Source organism: Eleutherodactylus coqui, chromosome 4 (assembly GCF_035609145.1).
Source record: "Eleutherodactylus coqui strain aEleCoq1 chromosome 4, aEleCoq1.hap1, whole genome shotgun sequence".
NCBI lineage: Eukaryota > Metazoa > Chordata > Amphibia > Anura > Eleutherodactylidae > Eleutherodactylus > Eleutherodactylus coqui.
In genome coordinates, this window is record NC_089840.1 from 46,522,680 (window position 1) to 46,540,727 (window position 18,048).

General features: G+C 43.6%; 1 protein-coding gene across 2 annotated transcripts in view; it reads left to right on the forward strand.

Annotated features, from left to right (window-relative positions):
- Positions 1-3,772: 3,772 nt before the first annotated feature.
- LOC136624590 (galactosylgalactosylxylosylprotein 3-beta-glucuronosyltransferase 1-like) overlaps positions 3,773-18,048 on the forward strand; it is a 129,627-nt gene continuing 115,351 nt past the window's right edge. For both annotated transcript variants that reach the window (XR_010792357.1, XM_066598550.1), the window contains exon 1: positions 3,773-4,145. The gene's annotated coding sequence lies outside the window, so the exon portion shown is untranslated. The remainder of the gene's footprint in view (positions 4,146-18,048) is intronic.

Sequence of the window (18,048 nt, forward strand, 5' to 3'; positions counted from 1 at the left end):
TCCATGATTCTCCCTGATTCCCCATCCCAATATAGACCCACAACTCTCCATTTCCCGCCATACTGTAGACAAATCCCAGGTATCCCGATAATCCTACCATGGCCACAGATCCAAGAATATCAGCAATCTCCCAAATTCTTCACTAATTCATCTTCATATGTAATCTATAATTCTCTACTTCCCAAAATGCTGTACCCAGACCCGACATATCCTGATGACCCTATCATTGCCACATATGCCAATACTCCCTGATTATCTCAGATTCCCAGTTACCCTACAGTATAGACAATTCTCTATTCCCACCAGATATGTTGATCCTATCACTGCCACAGATCCTACAATTCTCTATTTTGCACCAGATATCCTGATCCTATCATTGCCACAGATCCTGGTATTCTCCTATTCTCCCATACTCCTTATCTTATCACCTACTTCCTGATAATCCCACCATATATACCCCAGATATCCTGATTAATGGCCCTATTACACCAAATGAGAACCTCATGATTTTTTTTTTGCCTGAGCAAACCAGCTGGTGACATGATTACCAGCTCATTTGCTTCCGTGCAACCTGTTTAGACAGGCAAATCATTCTCAGGAATCGTGAACTTCTCATTTAGTGTTTCACATTCCTATATGAAACACTGAACAATCAGCATTCAAACACAGCAAGAAGACAACAAGACGACGATGATTTTTATGCCAGCTGAAACTGAATGATGATCGAGAAGCGTGCGATCCTCGTTCGCCGTTCAGTCGGTGGCTCAGGTTTAAACTGAATGATTATTGTTCACTTTCGTCTATTTAAATTATTTTTGGAATGATAATCATTGCGTCTAAATGCACCATTATCAAGATTCCATCACTGAAAACGGCCATATACTCACTGATACAGGAGGGTAAATATGTGTACGAACCTCAGCATGCAGGCTGCCAAACTACCAAATGAGGGAGACAGTTACACCTGTGGGGGACACCGATGAGACAGCCACTCACACAACCTCCTAATATAGAGGGGGGTGGTTACTTGGTGTATACTTCCACACAGAGTGGATACAAAGTGCCAGACCTTCTGATACTTGTAGTACACCATGTAAGTCAGCAACCTATTAATGGCGCCATAGTAGTTTGGCGGTCTGCCCTGCACCTCAAAAAGTGAACCACATTGGTACTGTCACCGTAGGCTCATCGGTGTCCTCCACGGGTCATTCTGTCTAAATGCACCATTATCAAGATTCCATCACTGAAAGTGGCCATATACTTACTGATACAGGAGGGCAAATATCTGCACCACCTCAACATGCAGGCTGCCAAACTACCAAATGAGGAAGCCAGTTACACCCATGGAGAACACAGATGAGTTCAGGGCGACAGTACCAATGTGGTTCACTTTTTGAGGTGCAGGGCAGCCAGCCGAACTATTATGGCGTCACTAATAGGTTGCTAGTCTGCATGGTGCACCACATGTATCAGAAGGTCTGACACTTTGTATCTACTCAGTGCAGGAGTATACACCAAGCAGCCACCCTCTCCACAGGTGTAACTGGCTCCTTCATTTGGCAGTGTGGTAGCCTGCATGCTGAGGTGGCGCACATATTTGCCCTCCTGTATCAGTAAGTATATGGCCGTTTTCAATGATTGTTTGTTTTTATATTTCCCTTTTTGTGATACATTATCAGGATTCTGGATTACCCTATGGCATGGACTGAATAATTTTCTACTTCCCACCAGATATCCTGATCCCATCAGTAACACAGATTCTAGAATTCCCTGATTCTCACAGATTCCTGATCACTACTTCCTGATCACCCCACCACAGACCCCACAGTTCTCTACATCCCACCACAACATACACAGAACCCAGATATCCTAATGATCCTATTACTACCACTGATCCTAGGATTCCCTGATTGTCCCAAATTCCTGATCACTACATAGACCTCACAATTCTATACTTTCCAACATACTGTGCAAAGACTTCAAATAACCTAATAATCCTTTTACAACAACATCCCAGAAATCTCACGTACTCCTAGTTTCTTACTCGCCTCATCACTGATTAACCCTCTACATAGAGCCCACAGGTCTCTACATCCCACCAGACCATACCCAGACCCAGATATCCTAATAATCCTATTACTACCACAGATCTCATAATTTCTTGATTCTCTCTGACCAATCACAGCATAGACCCCACAATTCTCAACTTTTCACCAGGTCTTCAAGACCTATACTGATATAACTGCCAGAATTCTTCTACATTAATGATCACCCCATCACCATATAGACCCCACAATTTTCTACTTATCAACTACAGGATACTCAGACCCCAGATATCCCGCTGATCGTACCATTGCCACATACCCCACAATGCTCTGCTTTACCCTATAGCATATAGGCCATATAGTTCTCTGCTTTCCACCAGATATCCTGATCCTATCACAGATCCTATAATTCCCCAATTATCACAGATTCCTAATCACCTCATCACTACTTCCTGATTACCATGTCATATACCCCACTGTTCTCAACATCCCACCACACCATACAAAGACCTCAGAAATCCTGATAATCCTATTACCAGATCCCACAATTCCCTGATTCTGACAGATTTCTAATCACCTAATAACTGCTTCTTGATTACCCCTCCACATAGACCCCACAGTTCTTTACATCCCACCAGACCCTACACAGATCCCATATATCCTAATAATCCTACAGATCCTAGAATTCCTTGATTCTCCCAGATTTTCCGATTCTTCCTTTTCTTCATAACACTACATAGACTTTGCAATTCCTTATTTTCCACCTCTGTTAGATCCTTAAAACCCTTTCACTGACAGATCCCAGAATCCCCTCATTCTCCCAGATCCCTGATTACCCCCATCATTGCAAAGATCCCTCAATTCTCTTCTTCCCGACAGACATCCTGATTCTATCCTTGCCACACTTCCTAAAATTCCCAATTCTCCCATATTGCTAATCACACCTCATCACTGCTTCCTCCACATAGACCCCACAGTTCTCTACGTTCCACCAGACTATACACAGACCCCAGATATCCGAATAATCCCACTACAACCAGAGATCCCAGATTCTCCCAGATCATCATATCACTACATAGACTTCACAATTCTCTACTTCCCAACTCTGCTAGATCCTTAAGACCCTTTCAGATCCCAGAATCCCCTCATTCTCCCAGATTCCCCTCATCATTGCAGAGACCCCTCAGTTCTCTACTTCCCCCCACACTGTCCACAGATCCCTGATTTCCAGATTAAATCCGTGCCACAAATCCCAAAATTTCATGGATTTTCCTATTCCCAACACAGGACTTGAATGTCAGTTTCCCCCCTCTGTCTGCACACATACCCCATCTTCCAGCTTTTCCCCTGCAAGCACCCATGAAGTCGCATTCCCTCACATCGTCTGTATTGCGCCCTCGCATCCTGCTGCTGGTTAAGCGGAAGATGCTTTGGAATCAGCAGCAGCTGGTAGAGATGTTGTTGCATTGAGAGGGACTTATGCAGGCGGCTATGATGAATGCCTTTCATTCAGACAGACTTTGATCAATCCTTCAAGCCAATGCTTCAAGACGGGGGGAAAAAAACCCTCACTTTTTCGCGATAGCCATTTCTCTCTGTCACTGCGTACTTAACCTACGGCCAATCAGAGCCCAGCACATCCTGATCTTCCCTAAATACCTCCCCGCCATTCAGATTTAAATACAAGGTTGTGCATTGTTCTCGCTCTCTCCATCCTTAGACTCCGACATGAAACGAGCTGGGGAGGAAAAAGAACAATTTAATGCATTTGTTTTTAGCCTTTGTGTTTTTAAGGTGGCGCAGTGATTCGCTTAAACTCATCAAGCAGATTTAGCAGGGATACCTTAAGAGGGGTCCCTTTTTTTTTTCTTGCTCGCATAGCCTGGCTTAGCTGCATTATATGGGATTCTCTGTCCACTGACTTGGAAAGAATGCTTTATGCTATCGCCGCTGTCTCTCCCCCTGTCTAAGGGTCCGCTGGACCACTGACCATTGCTTGTATCTGCACAGCTATCAGCAGCAACAGTAAAAGGATCTCCTGCACGTTTTCCTTGTGTCTCACGTTGCACCGGTAAAAATGAAGCAACCTCCCTCCGCCAGGTACGTGGAAGCTTTCAGACTTTCTTTCAATTGCATTGACTAGGATTAATATTGCTTATGGAGGGTCATGGGGGGGCAAAGTCATAACTGGGCATTGATCATCCAGTGCAAAGATTCAATTTGCTGTCCTAGCCCTGCATCTAAATACCCCAACCTGTCACCTAGTCCTCTCTGGTATGCCCCTTGCTGGGGGTGATTGTCAGCTCTTCAGCCAATTGCATTACAGTTACATTATAATTACTACGCAGAAGCAATGAAGGTAGCATCTGATGCCCCTTATGGATCAGATATAGATTCCAATGCAAAATTGCCACTCGATCCCCTAAGGGATAGAAAATGGGTATTTTTACTTCTTTTGGACCTAATTACTACTACCAAAAGGGCTGGACATGTGACTTGTCCAAAATATTGATGGGCACCAATATCCCAATTTAGAATTTTGATTTTGTAAGAGGTGGAGTTAATCTTTTGGATTACAATATGCTTCTATTGGGTCCTACGTTGGCACACTGAGATTGGAGTCCCAGCATGCCGGCTGACACTTAGGTTCCCAACTCAGAAACGTGCTGCTACACATTCTATGGTTTCTATTGCCAGCTACATTGTCATAGTGGATATTGGGGTTTTATGGGCAATATAGTCATTTTTTTTCAAAAAGTGCAAAATTCATTTCCTGCAGAGGCTCAATAGCAGGTCCACCGGCAGGCTGCACTGCATGAATATGTATAGGAATGCAAGCCAAATTATATATATATTTTAAATGCATTTTGTAAGCTTGCAGTGCTCAGACAGCTTCTTACCCCTTAGCACCTCCGAAAAAAAGTCAACCCAATAACAAAAATTTCCATTAATCTCCCACCACCCAAAGATTTCCCTGGAGGGCTTGATGTCAGGGGTCTTCTTTCCTTTCCGATACGCCAGCCACATATACTCCTTGATTATAGACAGAGTATGTAAAAAAGGTTCCAGACGTTGCATTGACACTTACACAATCTCTGGGTCCAACACTGCGGGGATGATGTCTGACAACCCTCGCCCATCACTCTTGCTGCAGGTGAAGATCCCAAGTACAACTTCCATCCTGATAGACTCCTAATACAATATCATGTCACTGGTACAAACTTTTGACCTTAGAGGAAATTTATGGCATTTTACTATCTTAGTCGAAGAGGGCAACTAGAAGACCCTCTGTTCTCCCATCGGGGCTTCCTCTATGTATGGGAAAGTGCTGTGTGTGACAATGACATTTGTATGGGATGACGAGAATTGTGCGTATTATCACCATGGCTGTTACTCTTATGGAGTGACATGTGAACACCCAGGATCCACGGGTTCTTACATACAGGGGGATCCCACGCTCATGTCATGTTGGGGAGAATATTGGTAATTTAAAGGGCCCCTTCTATATCCTCAGATTTCTCCAGGTTTTCTGCTTTGCTCCCACATTGCAATACCATATTACCAGGTGAACTGAAGTCCTATGATATTATCTGTAACATGTATGTGATGGAAATAAGGAGGTTTCATTGTGAATGATCAATATAGGTAAATGTATTGGGGCATATGTCTTATCTTCTGTGCATCTCAATTTTGGCACACACGCAACAAAATTGTGACTTTGCGAGGTTTTATTCTGGGCTTCAAAAACTCGCGTAAGGGGGCGTGGCTGCACGCGGACCGTCAGATTTACTGTATTTACATCAGAAATTGGCATAATTTATAACTAAAACCCTATGTGCGTATGTTTTAATCTGGAGCATGAAGGTGCCACCAACTGATGCAACTCATATACTAAGCCTCTTGTTACATTTTTTGCTCTTAAAACGATGCAAACTTTTATTAGATAGGCGTGTGAAATGCTGGTCTAAGTAAATATGTCCTATTCTTGTTAAAGTGCTGCGTAATAAATTAGGGACAGACAGATAGATAGATAGATAGATCAGAATAATCAATACAAAGCTTGAACTATTGCTACCAGCTGGTAAATATCTATCTGTAGATGAATCGATATGAGATAGATAAATATCAGATAAATCTATGAGATGATTAGTTAGATAGAACAGATAAATCATTATGTTATTGAATGGTCGGTATCAGAATATAAAGAGAGGGATAGAAGATCGAAGGATAAGTATCACATAGGTAACAGATGATAGATATTAGATGAATCTAATATCTATCTATTTCAAAAATATCTATCTATCTCCTATCTATCTGTCTGTCTGTAGATGAATCAATATGAGGATATCAGATAATTCAATGAGCCGAATGGATGGATGGATGGATAGATAGATAGATACATAGATAGATAGATAGATATAAATAGATATTAGATAGATTGATAGATGATAGATAGATAGATATTAGATGAATCAATATGACAGATTGATGTCAGATAAATCTCTCATATCTATCTAGCTATCAAAGAATCAATATGAGATAGAATGATAAATATCAGATAAATCAATGAGAAGGATGGACAGATGGATGGATGATAGATATGTGATTGAACAATCTGTATCAGAATACAGCGAAAGAGATATAGATAGAAGATTGAAAGATAAGCATAACATAGATTGATTATCTATTGATAACATAGATAATGTTAGTTGAAGCAATATAAACTATACATACCAACTGATATCTATCTATCTATTAGTGAATCAATATGAGATAGATAAATATCAGATAACTGAATGAGACAAATGGATGGATGGATATGAGATAGATAGATAGATAGATAGATAGGCGATACATAGATAGATAGATAGATAGATAGATAGATAGATAGATAGATAGATAGATAGATAGATAGATAGATAGATAGATAGGCGATACATAGATAGATAGATAGATAGATATGAAATAGATAGATAGATATGAGATAGATATGAGATAGATATGAGATAGATAGATAGATATGAGATAGATAGATAGATATGAGATAGATAGATATGATATAGATAGATAGATATGAGATAGATAGATAGATATGATATAGACAGACAGAGTAAATGTCATTGTTGAATATTCACTGGCACAAGATCCCTCATAATCCAAAGGATTGTTGTAAAATGTTCCGCACAGACATCTGTATTATGGTTTATGGCTAATAATTTTATTATTATTACGTGGATTAATTGGATGGTAGTAAAATGGATATGAACTTTTAGTGTTTGTCGGATTACCCTTACCGCATTACCTTCCATATAATAAATAGCTGTCTGTGATTACTGTTGGAGCTTGTGCAGGTTCTTGTGGTTATAATTCTCTTCATTGTAATAGTAGAACAATTGTCATATTATAGATATCATTTCTCAGCTGTTACTTTGGGTTTCCAATTTTTCCATAAAAAATGTGGCTTTTCATGATTTTTTACTGAATTCTACATAAAAAAAGAAGGTTGGCATCCCTGGTTAGAAGGAGGTGGCTGTCTACACCTGCTGTCCATTATGATTGCGTTACATTACATTCAAACCATAAATACTGTTATACAGAACACGCCTACCTTCTCCTCATTCTCTTCCTTTCTGCCTGGTTATCCCGTGACATGCTGCCGCCGACGGTCGCATCACTTTATAACTAACCACATTTGTGTAGAAAAGCCGGGTCATAACCCACTTCAAAGTTTTCAGTATGGCCATATTGGTTGTAACCCAGCTTTCCCAGAAATAAATAATACTGAAACACAGCTTTAAAAAATTACCATTTGAAAGATTAAAGTGAGCACCATTTACGGTTTTTTTAGTTATTTGTTCTTATAATCTAAATAAATTCGACATAGAATGATGATTCATTTCTTGATATTACTTTATGGAGATTGGAGCTCAGTTTTTCTGATACAGAGGTCCAAATCACTTGCATAGACATAGAGATAAATAACATTCTGGCTGCCTGCAATCACCACTAGGGGGAGCTCACTGCATACAGCTATACATTATAACCACACAGTATACGCTCATCTCCTGAGTCCTCCGCAGTGTATATGAAGAGCTAGTTGTGTTGGGATATTTCTCCTCTTTATAAACTCACATCCTTCTCTAATTGTTGCACAGTCTTGCCTGTCTCTTTAATAACGCCTGAAGATTTGTCATGCATTATAATGAAGAATCCATGTAATTGATGTAACGGTGTGCAAAAAGCCTTTTACCTGGCCGGATCATTGGGCACAAACATTCACCTGATCATCGAGGCATATATCAAAGGGCCAACAATCAGCTCATGAACAGACAAACGTTCATTTGTCTGCTAATTGTGGATTTTAAGCAGCTGTACAAATGCTCACGAATCAGCGGCATATCTTTACCTGTGTGAACAGGGAGATGTGCAGATGAACAACGATTGGGGGTCTTCATTAAGCAATCTCCGTCCCCTTACATACGATCTACTGTGTTAACGGCAACATACTAGCTCCCATGGACACGCTTTCTAAATCGGGGCATATTACTGCAGACCAATTCAGCATGTCCAAAAGGACCTTGGATGATGAGCACATAATTACCCACTTCAATGATTGTGGCATGCTTGTGGGTTTTTTTGCAAAAAGTACAGCAAAATATGCAGATGCGTGAACAAATACACAACCCCATGCAGCAAATACGCGTTGCAAATGCACCTACGCCCGTGTGAAGTTGGCTTTAGTGAGTATTATAAGGCATTCTCCCTAGGAAACATTGTATGAGTTGTCACCAAGAACTGGTGAAGGTTTTCGGTTCACATCTGACGTCTTCCTGTTGGAATTCTTGCAATTGTCACCCACCACTTACCCATTACGGGGAACATTTAGGCCACCAGAGAGATGTGGCAATTTTACCGTATTAGCTATGTCCCATGATGCTTCATTTCATTTGCCTTTTATTACATTTTTTAAGCAGTGATATGGCCATGACGTAGATAGCATAGGTCTGATATATCTGGAAGCATTAGGCTTATACAGTGTAGAGACATTACTGTAACAGTGACTACAAGGAAGACAGAACAGTTATATCATGGAGGTAAGGAACATATATCAACAGGTGATAGGTTCCTAACTGAGGGCTTTTTTACATGGAACAATCACTGTTCGGATTCTGGCTAGATTGTGGGAATCTGAATGATATTGTTTAGTGAAAACGCTGCCAGCGAATGATAATTTGTTCACCTATCGTTCCTCATTCAGCTTCAGTAGGCGTAAAAATCAAACGATGATCGTCCGGTGTGAACAGGGAATCATTCATCTATAAACGACTGCCTGTTTACTATGAATGGAGGCGGGTAGCTGGAGCGATCTCCTTCCCACTCCACCTCCATTCATTGAGCGATCGTCACACAAGAGCGATTACTGCTGGGACGATTGTTGGGTGCCTAAATGCCCTATAAATGACCAATGTAAAAGGACCCTAAATGATGATGATAGACAGACAGATAGACAGATATGAGATAGATAGATAGATAGATAGATATTTGGGAGATAGATAGTAGATAGATATTGGGGAGATAGATAGATAGATATGAGATAGATAGATAGATAGATAGATAGATAGATAGATAGATAGATAGATAGATAGATAGATAGATAGATAGATAGATAGATAGATAGATAGATATTGGGGAGATAGCTATTAGATAGATATTGGGGAGATAGATAGATAGATAGATAGATAGATAGATATTGGGTAGATTGATATTGGGTAGATAGATAGATATGAGATAGATAGATAGATAGATAAATAGATATTGAGTGGATTGATATTGGGTTGATAGATAGATAGATAGATAGATAGATAGATAGATAGATATTAGATAGATAGATAGATAGATAGATATTAGATAGATATTTGGGAGATAGATATTAGATAGATATTTGGGAGATAGATATTAGATAGATATTTGGGAGATAGATATTAGATAGATGGATGGGTAGATTGATAGATGTTGGGTAGATAGATACGAGATACATAGATATTGGGGAAATAGACACGAGATACATAGATATTGGGGAAATAGATACGAGATACATAGATATTGGGGAGATAGATAGATAATCGGCTCCAGGGTTACATGGGCCCTTGAGCAACAAAGTGACAGTGATCTCCCTTAGTAATTTATAGGCCCTGCTGTGGTCTCTTAATAATCTATAGGTCACAATATGCCCTGAGTCGCTTACAAGCTTCACTCTGTCCAGAGTCACTTAAAGGCTGCAATGTGCCCTGACTTACTTATAGGTCCCACTGTGCCCCAGCAATAAAATAAAATAATAAACTCACCTCCATGACACTCTCACTGGGTCCTCCATTCTCTGACTTTTAGCTAGCATCACGCGGAAAGACGCAGGGGGCAAATAAGGTGCTGGTTGGTGGAACAGGAATCACTTGACTTACGGCAGAGCTGCTGTCATACTGTAGTCAATTGTATCCACATTTTGAGGACACAGATGCAATAGACTTCAAAGAATGAGGACCAGATTCATCCCACCCCAGAGTGAGCCCCAGCATATGCCCAGGTTTGCCGGGTGCTGATGCCAGCCTGGGAAAAATGAATAGATATGCGATAGATATGAAATCATGGATATGTCAGAGTGATTCGACCAGAGACTCCAATTGTTATAATGCAATTCTTTGCCACTTTTACATGATGTGATTTAGCGCTGCTATACGATGTCAGCTGGCTCTATTGAGCCAGTAGAAGGATTTTAGAAGATTTCTCCTGGCCGAATGCAGCCTAAGAAACATGGAAGATTCCGCTTATTGATTCCAGATCAGCAGTCAGTGCTCACAAGTGTTTAGATTGTTAGGGATATGAGAGAATTGCGTATTATCAGGCGATCAGAACATCAGATGGTTCATCCGTTTACAGCACTCCGTCATCCATAACCAGAAATGAAGGTTTAACTGGAGCTAAATTCAGTATCCTGCTCTGCCTCAAGTCATACTCAATGTCCAGGAAGCAGAGACCCGGGATGCTGTATGTGGCTCCTTGCATTGACTTCTCATGTAAATAAAATGTGATGATTGTATCATGAAAAGTTCTGCAACTTTTTAGATATTGGAGTCAATTCTTCATCATTTTCAAGATTTTTGATTGCCATCAGTGACTGAGAATATTCCAGTTATATACAGAGACTGACAATTTATACAGGTGCTCTTTGTTACAATGTATCAGTGTAGGTAGGAACTATCCGTTTGGAGTTCCAGAGAAGAGAAGAATTTGCTGTGTGCAGCCCGTAGAATTGCTATACTGATACATTGTACAAAACTGTCAGCTGTGTGATGGTAGGATTAGCCACTGTTTTTAGCTGTTAGCTCACACGCCATAAAATTTGTGACTTTGGGCCTTTTTACAGCAGCCTTCAACATTTTCAAAAAGTGGGTGGAGCTAGGCGAAATGGGGCATAAATGTATGCGGTAGTTAGTTTTACAAAACTTTACTCTAGAGACTGGTAGAAATTATAGTGGAAACCTACGCCGAATCCTTGCGGACATAGATTTATGCACAGATGGCCTGAAAGATTCGCCAAATGTATGAAGAGACTTGCGCTTCTCAATATATTGGCGCACTTCACAGCAGCGCCATCTTTATTTAACCCTTTCCAATCCACTGTCTGACGTCTGAAGACATTCTGAGTAAAGGCTGTAAGAAGCTCCGATGTCAGAAGACGTCTGGCAGGATATTCTTACTGTATATTACTGGCCGCTCTGTTGTGGGGGGCCTCTCCAGCATGTCCCTTACCGCAGTATTGGCTCTAGCCAGCAGGTGGCGCAATTGTATAGTGGCAGAAAGAGAAAGCCCCTTAGTAAACCCTGAATCCAAAATTGGATTGCAAAAGGTTAAATCACCATGTAGAAAAGCAGCGTGAATGAAATATGCCCCAAAGTACATGGTGGGCCAAGGAAAAGTAGCCCGTCTCAGATCCCGGCACCACACCCTTGTGAAGACTGTCTAAAAGAAAAACAACTCTCAAGACTAGGATGGGCGAAATCTGTGTATGGAATTCTGATGCGGAAAATAGTATTTCCTGGCATGTCACTTCTTGACATGGAAATGCGTCTGTATTCCGCACACAGATTTTGCCCACTGACAGGGCTAAATCCACGTGCGGATCAGCAGCAATAAGCGTTGTAAAAGAATGTGGATTTTTAGAGAAATTTTTGGAAACTTCTGCTGTGAATTCCGCCATGTAAGCATTCGTTTCAGCTGCGTTCACAAGTGGCATTTTTTTTGCTGCGCCTTTCAACCACAATTAAAAATGCATTAAAAAACGTCATATATTGTTAAAATCACATGCATTTTATGCGCTTTTTAATTGCGGTTGAAAACTGCAACAAAGACCACCACGTGGGCACACGGCCTTAGGGCTCATCTTCACAACCGTGTTTTCACCGCGTTTTACATGTGCGTTGCACAGACGCGTGATACGTGGTGAATGGAGTCAATGAAACTCAATGGATTTTCATTAATGCATGCACATATACGTGTAAACGCTGCATGTAGATTTACACGAGAAATAGTTTGCAGCATGCTCTATCTCTCTGCGTACCACGCAGCATGAACCTAATACATTTGTATAGGGTGCGTATGATATGCCGTCCATATGCAATAGATTGAAACAGAGGGGAATTTAACCTTCCTACTCCAATGCTTCACCTGTTCTGAAATCATGAGCTTCCTCTATAGCTCCGATGTCGGAACAGGCCCACCACTGCAGTGCAGGAGTGCATCTGCACCCGCTCATCAGACATCGGGTGCAGATGTACTTTTGCACTGGCCCTCATCGATGACCCCTGGGGAGAAGGCAGAAGGGTTTTCAATAGAGATGAGCGAGCATACTCGCTAAGGACAATTACTCGATCGAGCATTGCCCTTAGCAAGTACCTGCCCGCTCGGAAGAAAAGGTTCGGCTGCCAGCGCAGGTGACAGGTGAGTTGCGGCAGGAAGCAGGGGGAGAGAGTGAGAGAGAGATCTCCCCTCCGTTCCTCGCTGCTCCCCGCCCGCCGCCGGCAGCCGAATCTTTTCTTCCGAGTGGGCAGGTACTTGGTAAGGGCAATGCTCGATCGAGTAATTGCCCTTAGCAATATGCTCGCTCATCTCTAGTTTTTAACCCTTCTGCCGTCTCCTTTACACATTACATAGCGGTCAATTAGCACTATGTAATGCAGAGAGAATGCGGAAGTAACACTTCCGAATTCTGCTCGGCGATCATGTGACCGCCGGGAGCCTCCTGAACTCAGCTGTCACTCACAGCCTAGGTCGGGAGGATGAAGAGAGATTGCGGAAGTGTTACTTCCGCATTCCACCCAGTGATCATGTGACCGCCGGCACCCTCCTGATCTTGGCTATTAGTCAAAGCGAGATCAGGACTGGGAAGAGAGAATACGGAAGTATTACTTTCGCATTCCCCTGGCGATCATGTGACCACCGGCACCCTTCTGATCTCAGCTGTCAAAGATCAGGAGGGTGAATGCCGAATGGGCATTCAAATAAATTGGAGCTGGTGAGAATGGAGGGGGGAAAAATAGATTGGAAAGAGTTAAAAAATGTCCGTGTCCGTGTGATACACGGGTATGCACAGTGCCATACGCAACCGTACGCGGTTTCCGCTGGCTCTCTGCCAGTAGAGGATATGTTTACGAAATGGGTAAAATGCTATGGGGAGACGTGCAGCGTTTTACGCATACACCCGTGGACATGAGCCCTTAATAGTAAGTGGCCAACAATGTGTTCACAATTGTGCCGTTGGTACTTTGTTCTAGAGAAAAGTGGGGATCACAATGGTCGGACCCTTGCTGATCGGACATTCTAGCCATATGTTACCAATGTCTACCACTATTTACCAAAATCTTGATTATTTGGGGTACGTTCAAAAATGGTGCACAATGGATATTGATGTGAATCCACAGCAGTTTCACTCTTTCCATTGGATTCTGATGCGGTTTTTGACATGGTTTTGATAAGGATTTTGCACCATTTCCACTATGTGTGAACGTGCCCTTAAGCAACTCTTCAATATACAGCATCCCATATCTCTGCTTCCTGTAGATCCTGTATTACAGTAGGATCTGGACTAGAGATGAGCGAGCACCAAAATGCTCGGGTGCTCATTACTCGGGACGAACTTTTCGCGATGCTCGAGGGTTCGTTTCGAGTAACGAACCCCATTGAAGTCAATGGGCGACCCGAGCATTTTTGTATTTCGCCGATGCTCGCTAAGGTTTCCTTGTGTGAAAATCTGGGCAATTCAAGAAAGTGATGGGAACGACACAGCAACGGATAGGGCAGGCGAGGGGCTACATGTTGGGCTGCATCTCAAGTTCACTGGTCCCACTATTAAGCCACAATAGCGGCAAGAGTGGGCCCCCCCCCCTCCCAAAAACTTTTACTTCTGAAAAGCCCTCATTAGCATGGCATACCTTAGCTAAGCAGCACACTACCTCCAACAAAGCACAATCACTGCCTGCATGACACTCCACTGCCACTTCTCCTGGCTTACATGCTGCCCAACCGCCCCCCCTCCCCCCCACAGCGCACACCAAACTGTCCCTGCGCAGCCTTCAGCTGCCCTCATGCCACCCCACACTCATGTCTATTTAGAAGTGCGTCTGCCATGACGAGGAACCGCAGGCACACACTGCAGAGGTTGGCATGGCTAGGCGGCGACCCTCTTTAAAAGAAGCAATGAGAAATAGAATCCTGTGCCACCGCCATCAGGAGCTGCACACGTGGGCATAGCAATGGGGAACCTATGTGCCACACACTATTCATTCTGTCAAGGTGTCTCTGCATGCCCCAGTCAGACCGGGCTTTTTAATTCATAGACACAGGCAGGTACAACTCCCTATTGTGAAGTCCCTGTCGACCGACAGCATGGGTGGCTCCCTGGAACCCACCGCCGGTACACAAAAATATCCCATTGCATTGCCCAACACAGCTGAGGTAGTAATGTCGTGCTTAATGCAGGTGGGCTTCGGCCCACACTGCATGCCCCAGTCAGACTGGGGTTCTTTACAAGTGGAAACAGATGCATTTATAATTCCTTGTGGACCCACAGCATGGGTGGGTGCCAGGAAGCCACCGGCGGTACACAAAAATATCCCATTGCATTGCCCAACACAGCTGAGGTAGTAATGTCGTGCTTAATGCAGGTGGGCTTCGGCCCACACTGCATGCCCCAGTCAGACTGGGGTTCTTTACAAGTGGACACAGATGCATTTATAATTCCCTGTGGACCCACAGCATGGGTGGGTGCCAGGAAGCCACCGGCGGTACATAGAAATATCCCATTGCATTGCCCAACACAGCTGAGGTAGTAATGTCATGCTTAATGCAGGTGGGCTTCGGCATTAAGACATTGCTGGATGGGGCCGAGGACAGCGGAGGTGATGGTGTGGGTGCAGGCCAGGAGACGGTAGTGCCTGTGTCCTCAGAGGGGGGTTGGATCTCAGTGGCAGGTTGGGGCACAGGGGGAGAGGCAGTGGTGCAAACCGGAGGCAGTGAACGGGCATCGTCCCACCTTGTGGGGTGCTTGGCCATCATATGCCTGCGCATGCTGTTGGTGGTGCCTCCCCAGCTGATCTTGGCGCGACAAAGGTTGCACACCACAGTTCGTCGGTCGTCAGGCGTCTCTGTGAAAAACTGCCACACCGTAGAGCACCTTGACCTGTGCAGGGTGGCATGGCGCGAGGGGGCGCTTTGGGAAACAGTTGGTGGATTATTCCGTCTGGCCCTGCCTCTACCCCTGGACACCGCACTGGCTCGGCCTGTGCCCACACCCTCACTTGGCCCTCCGCGTCCTCGGCCGCGTCCACGTCCTATAGGCCTACCCCTACCCCTCAGCATGCTGTATTACCAGTGATTTGATTTCACAGGCAGGAAAGAAATTGGCGCAAGGCTGCACTCAACCGTAGCTGGTTGCGTCTGATTTTTTTACGTTCTCCACGCAGCACACACGTACCCAGAGCCCTTAGGACTGACAGAGGCAGGGCAAATATACTTTCTTCCCTTTTGTTTAAAAGGATAGGCCCACTGCGTCTATTCAATGACTAATAACTGTGTTGTGGCCCTGCCTACACAATTCTGTGCCTGTAGTATCAATGGAGGGTGCAATGCTCTGCACCGCCGATTTTGAGAAAAAAAAAAAAAAAGCAACACAGCTAACAGCAGCCTGCACAGTACTCCACACAGTTAAATGTGGCCCTAGAAAGGACCGTTGAGGTTCTTGAAGGCTACGCTTACTCCTAACACTCTCCCTGCCTAAGCACCACTTCTGTCCCTAATACCGGGTGCAATGCTCTGCACTGCCGATTTTGAGAAAAAAACAAAAATTTCTCCACTGCTAACAGCAGCCTGCACACACGTAGATGTGGCCCTAAGAAGGACCGTTGGGGTTCTTGAAGCCTACACTCACTACAAACACTCTCCCTACAGCAACTCCAATAGAACAGCACTTTCCCTCAGCTAACTCACAAGACATCTGAGCCGAGCCCCGGGAGGGGCCGACTTTTATACTCGGGTGACATCTGATCTCCCCAGCCACTCACTGCAGGGGGGTGGTATAGGGCTTGAACGTCACAGGGGGAAGTTGTAATGCCTTCCCTGTCTTTCAATTGGCCAGAAAAGCGCGCTAACGTCTCAGAGAGGAAACTGAAAGTAACCGGAACACCGCGTGGTACTCGTTACGAGTAACGAGCATCCCGAACACCGTAATATTCGCACGAATATCAAGCTCGGACGAGTACGTTCGCTCATCTCTAATCTGGACAGAAGGGGGCTTGTGATTAATTGTACCAAACTCAGCATTTTCCGGTTTGTCTGGCGCTGTAGATGGGCTAGTCAGCTTCTGCGGTGATTTAATCATCCGGTGGGGTACAATCATAACCTAATACAGGCTCCCATTCCAAGAATAGATGAAAGCAATTATCTCCGTGCCCCCCGCACCCGCTCCGCAACCTGGTTAATATTTAATGTCCATGGAAATCTATTGCAGATATTCCGCTGCTCCGTGCCAAGAAAGCTGTGAGCTTATGGCCGTCTATTTCCCCTGGCACATGGAGGGTCCTCTGGTATATAATAGGCCACCTGTCACAAGCTGCTGCCCACGGGAGCTGGACTGGCTTCCATACTCACAGTGAGCCGTTCATTTAAAGGGACAGGCAGATTAAAACAGAATAAAATTTTCAAAAAGTTTCAAAAATTGCAGAAGTCATGAAAAAGTCATAGAATAAAGTTGCCGTTTTTGTAACAGAAGTCATTTGCAGCTATTCCACAATCTGGACAGTGCCCAGCACGCTTCCACCAACACACACGAAAATGCAAATCTACAGAATGCAGACACGGTCGCCAAATGTCCCTACAAAGCTTCTTTCATAGCTGCCAAACTTTGAAAGTGATTTCCAGGCAGAGACCTTTTCATGAGCCAGTAATTGAATGAATGTCATGCACGGCGCCCTCTTGTGGAGCAAAGATCACTGCGCTGTCCAAAAAGAACGTGATCTCAGCACTTGACAATGCAGTTAATTGTCACCTCCCCACCTGCGTCCGCATAGAATTTAAAGGGGACCCAGACTACCTATAATTACCATTATGTAATGGTGAAATGCAAAATGTAGAAACTTTTAGGCAGACCCCTTATTGGATGTTGGTCTTGTTTCCACAAAAAGGGGGCAGGGATTATGTCAGTTTGTATCTCCAGCAGTTTTATGCTTGTTTTCAGCGGAATAGGTGGAGCTCTTAAATGTCCCACCATTTGCAACTTCAGAGCTGCAATCATTTCGTAACTGTTGCTTGTCCGCTGCCTGCAGAGCTTGCGCTAATGATTTGCATTCTAGGAAGAGTCTTCTGCAGCCATTCAATGTACAACCTTATAATATGGCTAAGAGGCTATTATAGAAGTTCAGCTGAACTGTTATAGGTGTAGCTCTGGAGTATAATA